We start from the raw sequence: 19,304 nt of genomic DNA, 5'->3' as shown, positions 1-19,304 counted from the left end.
AAACTTCTGTGAAGCACTTGGGGGTTGAACGTGCTCACCACACATCTAGATAAGTTCCTTGGGGGGTCTAGTTTCCAAAATGGGGTCAATTGTGGGGGGTTTCTACTGTTTAGGCATATCAGGGGCTCTGCACACGTAACATGATGCCCGCAGACCATTCCATCAAAGTCTGCATTCCAAAACGTCACTACTTCCATTCTGAGCCCCGGCATATGCCCAAACAGTGGTTTACCCCCACATATGGGGTATCAGCGTACTCAGGAGAAACTGGACAACAACTTTTGGGGTCCAATTTCTCCTGTTACTCTTGCAAAAATAAAAAATTCTGGGCTAAAAAATATTTTTGAGGAAAGGAAACACATTTATTATTTTCACGGCTCTGCGTTATAAACTTCTGTGAAGCACTTGGGGGTTCAAAGTGCTCACCACACATCTAGATAAGTTCCCTTGGGGGTCTAGTTTCCAAAGTGGAGTCACTTGTGGGGAGTTCCTACTGTTTAGGCACATCAGGGGCTCTGCAAACGCAACCTGACGCCCGCAGAGCATTCCATCAAAGTCTGCATTTCAAAACGTCACTACTTCCCTTCCGAACCCCGACGTGTGCCAAAACAGTGGTTTACCCCCACATATGGGGTATCAGCATACTCAGGAGAAACTGGACAACAACTTTTGGGGTCCAATTTCTCCTGTTACTCTTGCAAAAATAAAAAATTTTGGGCTAAAAAATATTTTTGAGGAAAGGAAACACATTTATTATTTTCACGGCTCTGCGTTATAAACTTCTGTGAAGCACTTGGGGGTTCAAAGTGCTCACCACACATCTAGATAAGTTCCCTTGGGGGTCTAGTTTCCAAAGTGGAGTCACTTGTGGGGAGTTCCTACTGTTTAGGCACATCAGGGGCTCTGCAAACGCAACCTGACGCCCGCAGAGCATTCCATCAAAGTCTGCATTTCAAAACGTCACTACTTCCCTTCCGAACCCCGACGTGTGCCAAAACAGTGGTTTACCCCCACATATGGGGTATCAGCATACTCAGGAGAAACTGGACAACAACTTTTGGGGTCCAATTTCTCCTGTTACTCTTGCAAAAATAAAAAATTCTGGGCTAAAAAATATTTTTGAGGAAAGGAAACACATTTATTATTTTCACGGCTCTGCGTTATAAACTTCTGTGAAGCACTTGGGGGTTCAAAGTGCTCACCACACATCTAGATAAGTTCCCTTGGGGGTCTAGTTTCCAAAGTGGAGTCACTTGTGGGGAGTTCCTACTGTTTAGGCACATCAGGGGCTCTGCAAACGCAACCTGACGCCCGCAGAGCATTCCATCAAAGTCTGCATTTCAAAACGTCACTACTTCCCTTCCGAACCCCAACGTGTGCCAAAACAGTGGTTTACCCCCACATATGGGGTATCAGCATACTCAGGAGAAACTGGACAACAACTTTTGGGGTCCAATTTCTCCTGTTACCCTTGGTTAAATAAAAAATTGTGGGCTAAAAAATCATTTTTGAGAAAAGAAAAATTATTTTTTATTTTCACGGCTCTGCGTTATAAACTTCTGTGAAGCACCTGGGGGTTATAAGTGCTCACTATGCATCTAGATAAGTTCCTTGGGGGGTCTAGTTTCCAAAATGAGGTCACTTGTAGGGGAGCTCCAATGTTTAGGCACACAGGGGCTCTCCAAACGCGACATGGTGTCCGCTAACGATTGGAGCTAATTTTCCATTCAAAAAGTCAAATGGCACGCCTCCCCTTCCGAGCCTTGCCGTGCACCCAAACAGTGGTTTACCCCCACATATGAGGTATTGGCGTACTCAGGAGAAATTGCCCAACAAATTTTAGGATCCATTTTATCCTGTTGCCCATGTGAAAATGAAAGAATTGAGGCTAAAAGAAATTTTGTGTGAAAAAAAAGTACTTTTTCATTTTTGCGGATCAATTTGTGAAGTACCTGGGGGTTTAAAGTGCTCACTATGCCTCTAGATAAGTTCCTTGGGGGGTCTAGTTTCCAAAATGGGGTCACTTGTGGGGGAGCTCCAATGTTTAGGCACACGGGGGCTCTCCAAACGCGACATGGTGTCCGCTAACGATGGAGATAATTTTTCATTCAAAAAGTCAAATGGCGCTCCTTCCCTTCCGAGCCTTACCATGTGCCCAAACAGTGGTTTACCCCCACATGTGAGGTATTGGTGTACTCAGGAGAAATTGTCCAACAAATTTTAGGATCCATTTTATCCTGTTGCCCATGTGAAAATGAAAAAATTGAGGCTAAAATAATTTTTTTGTGAAAAAAAAAGTACTTTTTCATTTTTACGGAACAATTTGTGAAGCACCTGGGGGTTTAAAGTGCTCACTATGCTTCTAGATAAGTTCCTTGGGGGGTCTAGTTTCCAAAATGGGGTCACTTGTGGGGGAGCTCCAATGTTTAGGCACACGGGGGCTCTCCAAACGCGACAAGGTGTCCGCTAAAGATTGGAGCCAATTTTTCATTCAAAAAGTCAAATGGCGCTCCTTCCCTTCCGAGCCCTGCCGTGCGCCCAAACAGTGGTTTACCCCCACATATGAGGTATCAGCGTACTCAGGACAAATTGTACAACAACGTCCATGGTCCAGTTTCTCCTTTTACCCTTGGGAAAATAAAAAAATTGTTGCTAAAAGATCATTTTTGTGACTAAAAAGTTAAATGTTCATTTTTTACTTCCATGTTGCTTCTGCTGCTGTGAAACACCTGAAGGGTTAATAAACTTCTTGAATGTGGTTCTGAGCACCTTGAGGGGTGCAGTTTTTAGAATGGTGTCACTTTTGGGTATTTTTAGCCATATAGAACCCTCAAACTGACTTCAAATGTGAGGTGGTCCCTAAAAAAAATGGTTTTGTAAATTTTGTTGTAAAAATGAGAAATCACTGGTCAAATTTTAACCCTTATAACTTCCTAGCAAAAAAAAAATTTGTTTCCAAAATTGTGCTGATGTAAAGTAGACATGTGGGAAATGTTATTTATTAACTATTTTGTGTCACATAACTCTCTGGTTTAACAGAATAAAAATTCAAAATGTGAAAATTGCGAAATTTTCAAAATTTTCGCCAAATTTCCGTTTTTTTCACAAATAAACTCAGAAATTATCGACCTAAATTTACCACTAACATGAAGCCCAATATGTCACGAAAAAACAATCTCAGAATCGCTAGGATCCGTTGAAGCGTTCCTGAGTTACTACCTCATAAAGGGACACTGGTCAGAATTGCAAAAAACGGCAAGGTCATTAAGGACAAAATAGGCTGGGTCATGAAGGGGTTAAAAAAGAGCCGGTTCACGAGCCGAAAGAGCCGGATCACCAAAAAGAGCCGGACTGCCCATCACTAAATAGTCTGCACTCCGCATATCATACACTGAGGCCCCTGATCATGTGACCCCTGACTCCTCCCCTCCTGTGACCTCATCACAGGTACTGTGCGCACAGAGCAGCCACATGTGGAGTGCGGCTCTGCGGGTGGAGGTCGGTGCTGGAGGCCCCATTATTCTCTATGTGGAGTGTGGCTCTGAGGGTGGAGGTCGGTGCTGGAGGCTCCATTATTCTCTATGTGGAGTGCGGCTCTGCGGGTGTAGGTCGGTGCTGGAGGCTCCATTATTCTCTATGTGGAGTGCGGCTCTGCGGGTGGAGGTCGGTGCTGGAGGCCCCATTATTCTCTATGTGGAGTGCGGCTCTGCGGGTGGAGGTCGGTGCTGGAGGCTCCATTATTCTCTAGGTGGAGTGCGGCTCTGCGGGTGGAGGTCGGTGCTGGAGGCTCCATTATCCTCTATGTGGAGTGCGGCTCTGCGGGCGGAGGTCGGTGCTGGAGGCTCCATTATTCCCTATGTGGAGTGGGATGCTGGGGGTGGAGGTCGGTGCTGGAGGCTCCATTATTCTCTGTGGAGTGCGGCTCTGCGGGTGGAGGTCGGTGCTGGAGGTTCCATTATTCTCTATGTGGAGTGCGGCTCCGCGGGTGGAGGTCAGTGCTGGAGGCTCCATTATTCTCTATGTGGAGTGCGGCTCTGCGGGTGGAGATCGGTGCTGGAGGCTCCATTATTCTCTATGTGGAGTGCGGCTCTGCGGGTGGAGGTCGGTGCTGGAGGCTCCATTATTCTCTATGTGGAGTGCGGCTCTGCGGGTGGAGGTCGGTGCTGGAGGCTCCATTATTCTCTATGTGGAGTGCGGCTCTGCGGGTGGAGGTCGGTGCCGGAGGCTCCATTATTCTCTATGTGGAGTGCGGCTCTGCGGGTGGAGGTCGGTGCTGGAGATTCCCTATTATTGAGCACAGGGGACATTAACCCCTTCAGCCCTGAGACTCTTTTGATGTTGTTGTTGCCACTTTATAAGAATCATAACGTTGTTGTTCTGCTTCCTGTAATAGATACATACGACCCAACTATGGAGGACAGGAAGTGAGGTAACAGATTGTTCTCATAGTACAGGCCCCTTTCTTGGCCCCACAAAGTGTAATGCCCCCAATATGCCCCTTTTGCAGTATATATGATGCCTCACACACAGTATAATGCCCCTGTAAACAGGTGACCGGATACAACACACCGACAAACACAAGGTGGAAGTTACCAATATAATTATTTATTTCCTGATAATGGGTATTGTGATCACTATGGCAACAGTGAATAATGCAAAATAGGGTGATTACGAGGTGAAATATTTAATAGTAGATGGTGGCCCAATTCTAACGCATCGGGTATTCTAGAATGCACAGCCACGTAGTATATAACACAGCCCACGTAGTATATAGCACAGCCACGTAGTATAGAACAGTTCATGTAGTATATAGCACAGCCACGTAGTATATTGCACAGCCACGTAGTATATAGCACAGCCCACGCAGTGTATAGCACAGCCCACGCAGTGTATAGCACAGCCCACGCAGTGTATAGCACAGCCCACGCAGTGTATAGCACAGCCCACGCAGTGTATAGCACAGCCCACGCAGTGTATAGCACAGCCCACGCAGTGTATAGCACAGCCCACGCAGTGTATAGCACAGCCCACGCAGTGTATAGCACAGCCCACGCAGTGTATAGCACAGCCCACGCAGTGTATAGCACAGCCCACGCAGTGTATAGCACAGCCCACGCAGTGTATAGCACAGCCCACGCAGTGTATAGCACAGCCCACGCAGTGTATAACATAGCCACGTGGTATATAACACTCCCTGCTCCCACGTAGTATATAGCATAGCCACGTAGTATATTGCACAGCCACCTAGTATATAGCACAGCCCACGCAGTATATAGCACAGCCCACATAGTATATAGCACAGCCCACGTACTATATAACACAGCCCACGCAGTGTATAACAGCCACGTAGTATATAGCACAGGCCACGTGGTATATAACACAGGTACGTAGTATATAGCACAGGCATGTAGTATATAGCACAGCCCACGCAGTAAATAAAAGCCACGTAGTATACAGCACAGCCCAAGTAGTTTATAACACAGCCCACGCAGTATATAGCACAGCCCACGCAGTATATAACACAGCCCACGCAGTATATAGCAATGTGGGCACCATATCCCTGTTAAAAAAACAATTAAAATAAAAAATACTTATATACTCACCTTCCGTCAGCCCCCGAATCCAGCCAAGGCCTTTACCGAAGCTCGTCGCAACGTTCCGTTCCCAGTAATACCTAGCGGCAATAACCCGTGATCATGTAGCGGTCTCGCGAGACCGGCACTTGATCTCGGGTCATTGCCGCAATGCATTCTTGGGACCTGTGCTCGAGGAGCGGGAAAGGCTGGCGCGGACGGCGGCAGACTTCGGAAGGTGAGAATATAATTTTTTTTTTATTATTATTTTTAACATTCTGTGTTTTTACTATTGATGCTGCAAAAAAAGTAAAGCGGTGTTTAAATCCCGCCCCAATCTCGCTGATTGGTCGCTGCCGGCCGGGACCAATCAGTGACCCAGGATTTCCGTTACAGACAGACAAACAGACGGAAGTACCCCTTAGGGTATGTGTCCACGTTCAGGATTGCATCAGGATTTTCCATCAGTATTTGTAAGCCAAAACCAGGAAAGGAACAATTAGAGGAAAAGTATAACAGAAACATATGCACCACTTCTGCATTTATCACCCACTCCTGGTTTTGGCTTACAAATACTGATGGAAAATCCTGACCCAATCCTGATGCAATTCTGAACGTGGACACATACCCTTAGGCAAATCTATCTATCTATCTATCTATCTATCTATCTATCTATCTATCTATCTATCTATCTATCTATCTCAGATACACAATCAATTCTCTGTCTCACTCTCACTGTAATAGCAGCCTCTAACAACATGTTACTTTAGCTACTGAAAAGGGTGATTTTCCTGACACATATAGTCGACAACACTCTACTCTGCGAACACCGGCCATAGCGGGGTCTCCGTTTCTTCCCGTTAGGCTTTATTAGGAGGACTTATGGCCTATCAAGGTTCGCTGGGCCGCCTTCACTTCTACCAGCTTTCACCTTGTCTCTTGTACTACTCTGGACCAACACCTGTACTGATTTCAGGCTGAAAGCAATGGCCATCTCACTCGCGCCTCCTGCTCTTTAATGCAGGCGTATACTACTGAGCAGACTCTCCTCACAGATCATTGGCACATCCGTCTCTTGTACCAGAAGTAACAACAGCTGGGACTCTGCTCTTGCCTGGCGTAATCTGGCCTCTGAGTCTTGACCGGAGCAGGTTAGGTTCTCAGGAATTGACATGCAAAGTCTGGACTCCAGGTCTTGACCAGTGCAGGTCTGGTTCTCAGGCCTTGGCTGGCATAGTCTGTACTCCTTGTCTTGATCAGTGCAGTTGTGGTTCTCGGGCCTTGGCTGGCATAGTCTGGACTCTGAGACTCGTCTAGTGCCGCCTGGGTACTGCCACCACAACCAGCTGCCTTGGGCACTTTACCATGGCCTGGTACCTCAGAATGTTCACTGGCACCCTGTTTATTTTGCTTGGTGCCAAATATGTTCTAGCTTTGGGGCTATGGCCTTTATAATAACAGGAAACTGTGTCATCAAGGTCACCTGACCTGGTGTACCATCTACACTGTTTCTTCCTGAAACTCTTTCTCTTCCCATTGATTCCGTAGGGTCCTGTCTGAATGGCAGATGGCAGTCTTTTTGTACAAATGCCGCACAGCCCGAGGATTTGTTCTTCTTATGACACATGTTTTTACACCCCTTATGCAGTATATATGATTCCCCTCACACAGTATAAAGTTTCCACCGTACTGGCATGTCTCACACAAAAGATATTATCACAGTTTCACAATACCCCCAAACATAGTATAATCTCACAGTCCGGCCATTCTCTCCACACAGTATGTTTCCATAGTACCATCATCCCACCACACACAGTGTAATGTTCCCACAGTACCACCATTCTCCTACATAATATAATGTTCCCACAATAGCAGGTTCCCACACACACAGTATAATGTTCCCACATTACCGCCATCCCCTACATAGTATAATTTTCCAACAATAGCAGCTTGCCATTTACACAGGATAATGTTTCCAAATTATTATGCAAATTGGATTTAAGTGTCAAAGATTTAATTGTTTTGTTTTTCAAATAAACTCTTGGATAGTATTGTGTCTCCGGGCTCAATGTATCACTGAAATCAATCTTAAACACATGCGATAATTAGTTTTCCAGGTGATTCTAATTAAATCCCAGCCCCCCCCGGAAGCCATTGCAAAACGTGCGTCGGGGCGCGTGGCTACAGATAGACTTCTATATGGCTGAGACTACTTACAATATGTATGGCCCCTTAGTGTTTTAGGTGGTGAGTTTTCTATGACAGGTCACTGATCGAAGAACAGTGAGAAATCTTTATGTTACTATTGTATACTTACCTCTAGGACACTTAGGATGTGGCCATCCCTATGTCTCTGGAGCTTATGCACTGGCACTTTAGATTGGATTGATATTTTGATTTGGGATATTGCTGATTATTATGTATTACTTTTGCCCATGAGTATGCAGTGCCCCAGGGTCCTGGTCGTAGCAGTGGTATTGCTTTCCTCTCGGGGAGAGTGATTCTACGTTTGGAGGCAAAGAAGGATAACTGCATCCAGGTATCACAAACATGCAACACATTTCACACTCCAGACCACCAGAGGGAGCTTTTGCTCCTATTTATTAGGTCACTCCCTATATATATATATATATATATATAACTGGTAGTCTGTAGGGAAAGTTAGAAAGTTCCAGACAGTAGTCTGAGGTGGACAGAGGGTCCAAAGGAGCTGTGCATGCCCTCAGAGCTGCAGCTCCCAGAAAGAGACATTCAGAAGGCAGAACTGTATTGCAGCGAGCGTGAAGGGAGTCGCAGCAAAGGAGAGGATACCAGAAGGGGACCAGCCCTACACAGGCTGCCTCCTTCTGAGGCGCAGAAGCCCGGTAGCCGGAACACCGAGGGAGTAAGGACCTTTATGCTTTGCTCCAGAGACCAGCAGGACAGCTATTTGCAAGTTACCTGTATGCACTTACACCCAGGAGGCACGGTGGCAACTACAGAGCCGGGTTATCTAAGAGGCCCTATAAACAAGCTCAAGTCACCAGTCATACGGGTATTGTCCAATCCTATACGGGGACAGAAAGAGAGACATTACATCTGTGAGGACCTTACGTGAAGCCTTAGGCAGTGAGGAACTACAACACTGCAGCACAAGGGAAGGTGTTATGAACTGGTGGCCTAGGAGCAGCATGGATGAGCTCTGGAGTAGGTGGCCTCTATACTGACCGCAGACCCTGAACTTAACACATCAACTAGAAGTAGCCGTGGGATGTTCCTGTCACTCCCTAGACACCTCGTCACGGCCGGAGGACTAATTACACCTAAAGAAAGAAACAGGAATACTATCTTGCCTCAGAGAAAATTCCCAAAGGAAAGGCAGCCCCCCACAAATATTGACTGTGAGAGGAGAGGGAAATTACAAACGCAGACTGAAAACAGAATTTAGCAAAGGAGGCCACGCTACCTAGAAAGAAAAGACAGGAAAGAGTACTGTGCGGTCAGTATAAAAAATACTACAAAATCCACCACAGAGAATACAAAAATCTCCACACCTAACTAAAGGCATGGAGGGTAACTCAGTGACTCCAGAGCTTCCAACTTGGCTGAGTAAATCTTAACACAGACAAAGCTGGACAAGAAAAAACATAGCAATTCACAGAACTATTAAGTCCACCGCATGTGGACTGCAAAAACAGAGCCAGGACTTATCTTTGATGATTTGGACAATCCAGAAGGAGAAACCAAGCAGAGATGTGGATCCCTAGGAAACAATGGACAACTGGCACTCAATAAAGAAAGGAGCCAGACTAAATAGCCCCGTCCAAAGTGGAAGCAGCTGATGACTGTTGTGAAGGACAAACAGCAGCACTACCACTTATAACCACCGGAGGGAGCCCAAGAGCAGAACCCACAACAGAATTCACAACAGTACCCCCCCCTTGAGGAGGGGTCACCGAACCCTCACCAGAGCCCCCAGGCCGATCAGGACGAGCCAAATGAAAGGCACGAACCAAATCGTCAGCATGAACATCGGAGGCAACAACCCAAGAATTATCCTCCTGGCCATAACCCTTCCACTTGACAAGATACTGAAGCCTCCGTCTAGAAAAACGAGAATCCAAGATCTTCTCCACAACATACTCCAACTCCCCATCAATCAACACCGGGGCAGGAGGATCAACAGAGGGAACCACGGGCACCACATATTTCCGCAACAAAGATCTATGAAAAACATTATGGATGGAAAAAGAGGCTGGAAGGGCCAAACGAAAAGACACTGGATTGATAATCTCAGAAATCCTATAAGGACCAATAAACCGAGGCTTGAACTTCAGGGAAGAAACCTTCATCGGAACATGACGAGAAGACAACCAGACCAAATCCCCAACCCGAAGCCGGGAACCCACACGCCGACGACGGTTGGCAAAACGCTGAGCCTCCTCCTGAGACAACACCAAATTGTCCACAACATGAGCCCAAATCTGCTGCAACCTGTCAACCACAGAGTCCACCCCAGGACAATCAAAAGACTCAACCTGCCCTGAAGAAAAACGAGGATGAAACCCAGAATTACAAAAGAATGGTGACACCAAGGTAGCAGAACTAGCCCGATTATTAAGGGCAAACTCGGCCAATGGCAAGAAAGCCACCCAATCATCCTGATCAGCAGACACAAAGCATCTCAAATAAGTTTCCAAAGTCTGGTTAGTTCGCTCGGTTTGGCCGTTTGTCTGAGGATGAAATGTGGAAGAAAAAAGACAAATCAATGCCCAGCTTAGCACAAAAGGACCGCCAAAACCTAGAAACAAACTGGGAACCTCTATCGGGGACAATATTCTCCGGAATGCCATGCAAACGAACCACTTGCTGAAAAAACAACGGAACCAACTCAGAAGAGGAAGGCAACTTAGGCAAAGGTACCAAATGAACCATCTTAGAAAACCGGTCACAGACCACCCAGATAACAGACATCCTCTGGGAAACAGGAAGATCCGAAATAAAATCCATAGAAATATGCGTCCAAGGCCTCTCAGGGACCGGCAAAGGCAAAAGCAACCCACTGGCGCGGGAGCAGCAAGGTTTGGCCCGCACACAAGTCCCACAGGACTGCACAAAAGAACGCACATCCCGTGACAAAGAAGGCCACCAAAACGACCTACTAACCAAATCTCTGGTACCAAAAATCCCAGGATGGCCAGCCAACACAGAACAGTGAACCTTAGAAATCACTTTACTAGTCCATCTGTCAGGAACAAACAGTTTCCCCGCTGGACAGCGATCAGGTTTATCAGCCTGAAACTCCTGAAGAGCCCGTCGCAAATCAGGGGAGATGGCAGAAAGAATCACCCCCTCCTTAAGAATACCAACCGGCTCAAGAATCCCAGGGGAATCGGGCAAGAAACTCCTAGAGAGGGCATCAGCCTTAACATTCTTAGAACCTGGAAGATACGAGACAACAAAATCAAAACGGGAGAAAAACAGGGACCATCGGGCCTGTCTAGGATTCAGCCGTTTGGCAGACTCGAGGTAAATCAGATTCTTATGATCAATCAAGACCACAATACGGTGCTTGGCCCCCTCAAACCAATGTCGCCACTCCTCAAATGCCCACTTCATAGCCAACAACTCACGATTGCCGACATCATAATTGCGTTCCGCAGGCGAAAACTTTCGAGAAAAGAAGGCACACGGTTTCATCAAGGAACCATCAGAATTCCTCTGAGACGAAACGGCCCCTGCCCGAATCTCAGAAGCGTCAACCTCAACCTGAAAAGGAAGAGAAACATCCGGCTGACGCAACACAGGGGCAGAAGTAAATCGGCGCTTAAGCTCCTGAAAGGCAGAAACGGCCTCAGAGGACCAATTAGCTACATCAGCGCCCTTCCTCGTCAAATCGGTCAGGGGTTTAACCACACTGGAGAAGTTGGCAATGAAACGGCGATAAAAATTAGCAAAGCCCAAAAATTTCTGAAGGCTCTTCACGGATGTGGGCTGCATCCAATCATGAATGGCCTGAACCTTAGCCGGATCCATTTCTATAGATGATGGAGAAAAAATGAAGCCCAAAAAAGAAACCTTCTGTACTCCAAAGAGGCACTTAGACCCCTTCACAAACAAGGCATTGTCACGAAGGACCTGAAATACCATCCTAACTTGTTTCACATGAGACTCCCAATCATCTGAAAAAATCAAAATATCATCCAAATATACAATCATGAATTTATCAAGATAATTCCGAAAAATATCATGCATGAAGGACTGAAACACAGATGGGGCATTAGAGAGTCCGAATGGCATCACAAGATACTCAAAATGGCCCTCGGGCGTATTAAACGCAGTTTTCCATTCGTCACCCTGCTTAATACGAACCAGATTATATGCCCCTCGAAGGTCAATCTTAGTAAACCAACTAGCCCCCTTAATTCTGGCAAACAAATCAGAAAGCAAAGGCAAAGGGTATTGGAATTTGACCGTGATCTTATTCAAGAGGCGATAATCAATACAGGGTCTCAAGGAGGCCATCCTTCTTGGCAACAAAAAAAAAACCTGCTCCTAATGGAGAAGAAGATGGCCGAATATGCCCCTTCTCCAAAGACTCCCTTACATAGCTCCGCATGGCGGCATGTTCAGGCATAGACAGGTTGAAAAGTCGGCCCTTAGGAAACTTACAGCCTGAAATCAAATCAATAGCACAATCACAGTCCCTATGCGGTGGAAGGGAATTGGACTTGGGCTCATCGAAAACATCCTGGAAATCTGACAGAAACTCAGGAATTTCAGAAGAGGGGGAGGAGGAAATTGACATCAGAGGAACGTCATCGTGAACCCCCTGACAACCCCAACTAGTCACAGACATAGATTTCCAATCCAACACCGGATTATGTACCTGTAACCATGGAAACCCCAGCACAACAGCATCATGCAAATTATGTAACACCAGGAAGCGACAATCTTCCTGATGGGCTGGCACCATGCACATGGTTAACTGTGTCCAAAACTGAGGTCTATTTTTAGCCAATGGTGTAGCATCAATCCCCCTCAAAGGGATAGGACTCCGCAAAGGCTGTAAGGAAAAACCACAACGTCTGGCAAATTCTAAGTCCATTAAATTTAAAGTGGCGCCTGAATCCACAAATGCCATGACAGAGAATGACGATAATGAGCAGATCAGGGTCACAGATAACAGAAATTTAGGTTGTACAGTACTGATGGTAACGGAATTAGCGATTCTCTTGGCACGCTTAGGGCAATCAGAAATAACATGAGCAGAATCGCCGCAGTAAAAGCACAACCTATTCTGACGTCTGAATCCTTGGCGTTCCACTCTAGACACAATCCTATCACACTGCATAGGCTCAGGACTCCGCTCGGAAGACAACGCCATAGTGTGCACAACTCTGCGCTCACGCAAGCGCCGATCAATTTGAATGGCCAGAGACATAGAATCACTCAGACCTGCAGGCGTGGGGAACCCCACCATAACATCTTTAACAGATTCAGAAAGACCCTTTCTGAAAATTGCCGCCAAAGCATCCTCATTCCACTTAGTAAGCACAGACCATTTTCCGAATTTCTGGCAATATGACTCTGCCACTTCTTGACCCTGACACAGGGCCAAAAGTGTTTTCTCAGCATGCTCTACAGAGTTAGGTTCATCATACAATAACCCAAGCGCCTGAAAAAAGGTGTCTACATTAAGCAAGGCCGGATTCCCAGATTCCAGGGAAAATGCCCAATCCTGCGGGTCACCACGCAACAGAGAAATGACAATTTTTACCTGCTGGATGGGATCACCAGAGGAACAGGGCTTAAGAGCAAAAAACAGTTTACAGTTATTTTTAAAGCTCAAAAATTTGGACCTGTCCCCGAAGAACAGATCGGGGGTAGGAATTCTAGGCTCTAAAACAGGAGTCTGCACGATATAATCAGAAATACCCTGTACTCTAGCAGCAAGTTGATCCACCCGAGAAGCAAGTCCCTGAACATCCATGTCAACGCCTAACTCCTGAGCCACCCAGAAGTGAAGAGGGAAAAAAAAAACACAACAGAGTACAGAAAAAAAAAATGGCTCAGCACTTTCTTTCCCTTCTTTTGAGATGCGGTTAACTCATTGTTGGCCAGTTGTACTGTTATGAACCGGTGGCCTAGGAGCAGCATGGACGAGCTCTGGAGTAGGTGGCCTCTATACTGACCGCAGACCCTGAACTTAACACATCAACTAGAAGTAGCCGTGGGATGTTCCTGTCACTCCCTAGACACCTTGTCACGGCCGGAGGACTAATTACACCTAAAGAAAGAAACAGGAATACTATCTTGCCTCAGAGAAAATTCCCAAAGACAAGGCAGCCCCCCACAAATATTGACTGTTAGAGGAGAGGGAAATTACAAACGCAGACTGAAAACAGAATTTAGCAAAGGAGGCCACGCTACCTAGAAAGAAAAGACAGGAAAGAGTACTGTGCGGTCAGTATAAAAAATACTACAAAATCCACCACAGAGAATACAAAAATCTCCACACCTAACTAAAGGCATGGAGGGTAACTCAGTGACTCCAGAGCTTCCAACTTGGCTGAGTAAATCTTAACACAGACAAAGCTGGACAAGAAAAAACATAGCAATTCACAGAACTATTAAGTCCACCGCATGTGGACTGCAAAAACAGAGCCAGGACTTATCTTTGATGATTTGGACAATCCAGAAGGAGAAACCAAGCAGAGATGTGGATCCCTAGAAAACAATGGACAACTGGCACTCAATAAAGGAAGGAGCCAGACTAAATAACCCCCAAAGTGGAAGCAGCTGATGACTGTTGTGAAGGACAAACAGCAGCACTACCACTTATAACCACCGGAGGGAGCCCAAGAGCAGAACCCACAACAGAATTCACAACAGGAAGGCTACTGATTTCCACCTGGACAAGGGGACTCTGGACTTGCCTCCAAACCGGCCGGACTCTGCCTGCCCTGTGATCTGGTGCCCTGGACTGTGGTTGCTGAAGTCTTCAGTAAAGGTAAAGAGACTGCAACCTTGTGTCCTTGTTCTTCTCTGCGCCTCTCACCATCCACCATCTACACACCGGGAAGCCCTGGGGATATACTTCACCTTTGGGAAGGTATACCATCTAGCTGCCATAACATCACCCCAGCGGACCCCTTAAAGCAGCATCGGTCATCCTGACCGAATACCACAGGTGGCGTCATGAAAATAAACTCTATCTCTTTAAAGACCTTTTCCTTTTACACAGACGTCCCAGGGCCACGGACCGGGTCAGCCACCGTGACATCCCCCTGTGAACCGCAGGACCCGGTACCGACTAACCCACGGCCCCATGGGGGCGATCCAAGTATGTCTTGTCTGTAGCATTTGTAGATCTTGGCATCTGTGCCCATTTTCGAGTAGCTCTGTTTATACATATTTATAACTTAATGACTTCTGTTTTTACTCAATTTTTGCAATAACAGTATACAATTTTATTCTAATCAAGAAAACTTTTTCTTTGGTTTTGTTTTTGCTCCATGTTTTGGTGGTTGAATGTTGTTTGGGAGCTCCGCAGGGTTGTACCCATAAGTATACGGGTTGCTTTAATCCCGATTTCTTATAATGGTATCTGTATTTGAGATTCTGTTGTTTGACCATTATTAGGCATGTAAGTATCTTAGTATCTAGGCCGCCCCATACTATCGAGTACTCAGGGGCGGAGGGCATTCAGCCGAAGATGCCATGTGTGCTTTTGACAGGAGCAAGTGGTTAAACTGCCAGGGTTGTATATAGGAAAAACACACAAGCGCTAACTCCTGAATGCTTCCCGCAGCAGCTGGAATCGAGACAGATAGGTGCCAGAACTGTCGTGTATTGTAACCAATTATGATAGTGAAGCGGAAACCGCGCTGGAGGGTATGACAACCGTGAAGGGAATTGGGTCAAAAAATGAGAGGAAAGGAAGTGCACCTACTGGGGGCTTGTGTGGGGGGTTTCTGATTAGGACCCCTGTTGAATAGGGATGAATGACTATATGAAAATAGTCGTGCATTCAGGCTTCCACTATGTGCGCCTAGGGAATCCTGTGCCTCACGCATGTATTGCCAACCCAAAGGATATTAACCCGACTAAGGCGCTCTCCACACTACAGGGTATGGGTGTGTGGCGTATCTATGCACAAATGTAAATCGTGTAAGCCACATACACCGGTAGGGCCGGCTGGGGACTCATCAGGATCCAAAGGCGTTGTGGATGTGGTGCTGCTTTATATGTTGATGCCTGAAAAGATCCGTGGTGGAGGTCCTGGTGTTCAGATGGCAAGAAGGCAGACTAGTGGCAGCTGCGGCACAGCAGGAATGCAAAGAAGCTGCGTAGAGCCAGGGAGAGCCCCGGCCGGTGGCGTCCGAGGATACGAGCGGGGAGGAGTGGCCAGTGGGAAAGCCTGGCGTGTGACATCAAAGGAACTACGTAGCAGTGCTGAGACTAAGAGGGTATCCGATGCGTATCGAAGGAGCGGCGTCCTTCATCAGGGTTACCGCTCGTATCCAGGGACGCCACTGGCCAGGGCTCTCCCTGGCTCTACGCAGCTTCTTTGCATTCCTGCTGTGCCGTGGCTGTCACCTGTTCTGTCCCTGTGGTGTACATCTATGTTCTGGGGACCAAAAGAGTTAATTTAAAAACAAATGTTTAGCGTGTTAAAAAATAATAGAATGTGTATTCTGCTTTTTTATGTTTCTTTTCTTCTTACAAGAATTGTTGGTGTCTATTTTCTTTTTTTAAACATTTTAATATTTGCTTTTTTTCTGGCGTTTTTCTTGTAATGTAGGAAAGCCTAAGGCCAGAAATAAACCCCATAAAACACTGTATATGGAGACTTTGGTGTCAAGTACCATATTTTTTGGACAATAACACGCACTTTTTCCCTCCCAAAATTTTTGGAAAAAGGGTGCGTCTTATAGCCCAGATGTACCTTATAGTGGCTATGGGCCAGGGGGGAGTGGCAGAGACAGAGGAGCAGGTTACAGGAGGCAGGAGCCAGCAGCTGCAGCTAACACGTCTGCCCACGCCCATAGTCCCTCTCACTGGGCCTGTGGAGCAGTGAATATTCATTCTCTTTAATAGCGGGCACACATGATCGCCCAACCACTATTACAGAAAATGAATATTCACTGCTCCCCACGCCCAAGAACATGGGCGTGGGGAGCAGTGAATATTCTGGCAGCTGACCTCGGCGTGTGGAGGCTACTTACACATAGTGCACTGCTTACCCTCTGAAATCAGCTGATGGAATCAAACATGGTGCTGAGCAGAGGGAAGGTGAGTAAAATAGTTTACTTTTTATGTGAGCAGCGCGATGGGGCCATGTTTACCAGGATTGGGTGGCATCTATACCATGATAATGAGGGAAGCCATGTTTACCAAAATGGGGTTAGTGGCCATGTACTGTATATGAGGTTGGGGATAGGGGCCATGTATACTATGATGGAGATGGGGGCCATGTATACCAGGATGGGGATGGAGGCCATGTAAACCAGGATGTGGTCCCATGTATACCGGGATGGGGGCAAGCCATATATACCAAGATGGTTAACCATGTAAACCAGGATGGGGGTGGGGGCCATATGCACCAGGATAAGGGGCCATGTATACTCAATGGGGGGGCACGTATACCTGGATTGGTGGCCATATATAACTGAATGAGGACATGCATACCATGATAGATGTTATATATACCTGAATGGAGACACTTATATCAGGATTGGAACATATACAGCTCTGGCAAAAATTAAGAGACCACTGCACAGTTTTCTAAAAATCACCATCTCTACATGTGTGACAGCCATTCCATTCCAGAGTCAGTTCAATTCCAACCAAAGTACACCTCTTACACCTTAATGTGCTTCTGATTAGGTGATCACCTGACCAAATCTTATTTAATGAGGGAAAGTATAAAAAACACTGTAGCCTTCACAATCCTCTTGCAATAGGACAAGCTGGATGACCAAACAAGTGCTAGAAATAGTCCAAAATTAATTTGAATTAAAAAATAATTTTTAACCATGTCAAAGGAGTTGAAAAGAAAAGTCTTGAGTAAGCAACAGAAGGGCTCAATTCTGGCTTTAGTAGTAGACGGACTGTAGTCCATTACAACAAGGTCAAGCAGCAGACATTGGGGACAACAAAGCTACAGACCGGCAGAGGGCGGAAGCGACTCTCCACTGACCGGGATGACCGTCATCTTATTCGAATGTCACTCAGCAACCCCAGGATGACATCAAGTGACCTACAAAAGGAATGGCAAATGGCAGCTGGGGTGAAGAGCACGGCAAGAACAGTTCGTAACATGCTCCTAGAGGCAGGACTCAAGTCATGTAAAGCTAGAAAAAAGCCTTTCATCAATGAGAAGCAAAGGAAAGCCAGGCTGACGTTTGCCAAAGACCCTAAGAATTGGACCATAGAGGACTGGAGTAAGGTAATCTTCTCTGATGCATCTAATTTTCAGCTTTGCCCAACACCTGGTCGTCTAATGGTTAGACAGAGACCTGGAGAGGCGTACAAGCCACAGCGTCTTGCACCCACATTTCGTGGAGGATTGGTGATGATCTGGGATGCTTCAGCAAGGCTGGAATTGGGCAGGTTAAACCATGAGAAGGAAGTATGAATCAAGCTGCATGCAAGGTTATCCTTGAAAACCACTTGCTTCCTTCTGCACAGGCAATGCTCCCTTACTCTGGGGGCTGGTTTTTCCAGCAGGACAATGCCCCATGCCACACAGCTAGGTCAATCAATGTGTGAATGAAGGAGCACCACATCAAGACCCTGTCATGGACAGCCCAATCTCCAGACCTGAGCCCCATTGAAAACCTCTGGAATGTAATGAAGAGGAAGATGGATAGTCACAAGCCATCAAACAAAGAAGAACTGCTTAAATTTTTGTTCCAGGAGTGGTATAAGGTCACCCAAAAGCAGTTAGAAAAGACTGGTGGAAAACATGCCAAGACGCATGAAAACTGTGATTAAAAATCATGGTTATTCCACCAAATATTCATTTCTGAACTCTTCCTGAGTTAAAATTTTAGTATTGTTGTTTCTACATGAATAAGAACTTGTTTTCTTTGCATTATTTGAGGTCTGAAAGCACTGTTTCTTTTTTATTATTTTGTCAATTTCTCATTTGCTGAAAATAAATACAACATTTTTAGCTTTAAATTTCGGAGACATGTTGTCACTACTTTTTAAAATAAAACAACAATGTACGTTTTACTCAAAAATATACCTATAAAGAGAAAAATCAGAGAAAATGGAAATTTTGCAGTGGTCTCTTAATTTTTGCCAGAGCTGGATATATAAAATTTAAAACCTAGGTGCGTCTGATGGTCCAGTGTGTCTTATAATCCCAAAAATATGGTAATTTCTGACCGTGGTGTTTTTGAAAACAAAAAAGCTTTTATAAAAGCCTTAAACTTCTGTGTGTGAATCAGACATGAGATCTAACGTGATAGAAGATTACAGTGCAGGCAAGACGGGAAACCTTCATATAGATGGCCGGTGGGGATGGAGTCAGTGACCGACTCTGGACAAATATGTTTCTAGAGCCGTAGTAGAAGATGAAGGTGTCATCCTCATCATGAAGTAGTTATTTCTCCTGTCACGTGTAATGAATATCTCCTGCAGTATTGCTAATGCCGATTCCAGGGTCTGTAAATGAGACGAGAATTAGCGTTATGGAAGATGAGTCTATGAGAAAAGTATTGAGCTGCCGACTCCGAG

The sequence above is a fragment of the Ranitomeya variabilis genome, chromosome 4 (genome assembly GCF_051348905.1).
Source record: "Ranitomeya variabilis isolate aRanVar5 chromosome 4, aRanVar5.hap1, whole genome shotgun sequence".
Taxonomy (NCBI): Eukaryota; Metazoa; Chordata; class Amphibia; order Anura; family Dendrobatidae; genus Ranitomeya; species Ranitomeya variabilis.
This window is presented reverse-complemented; position numbering follows the sequence as displayed.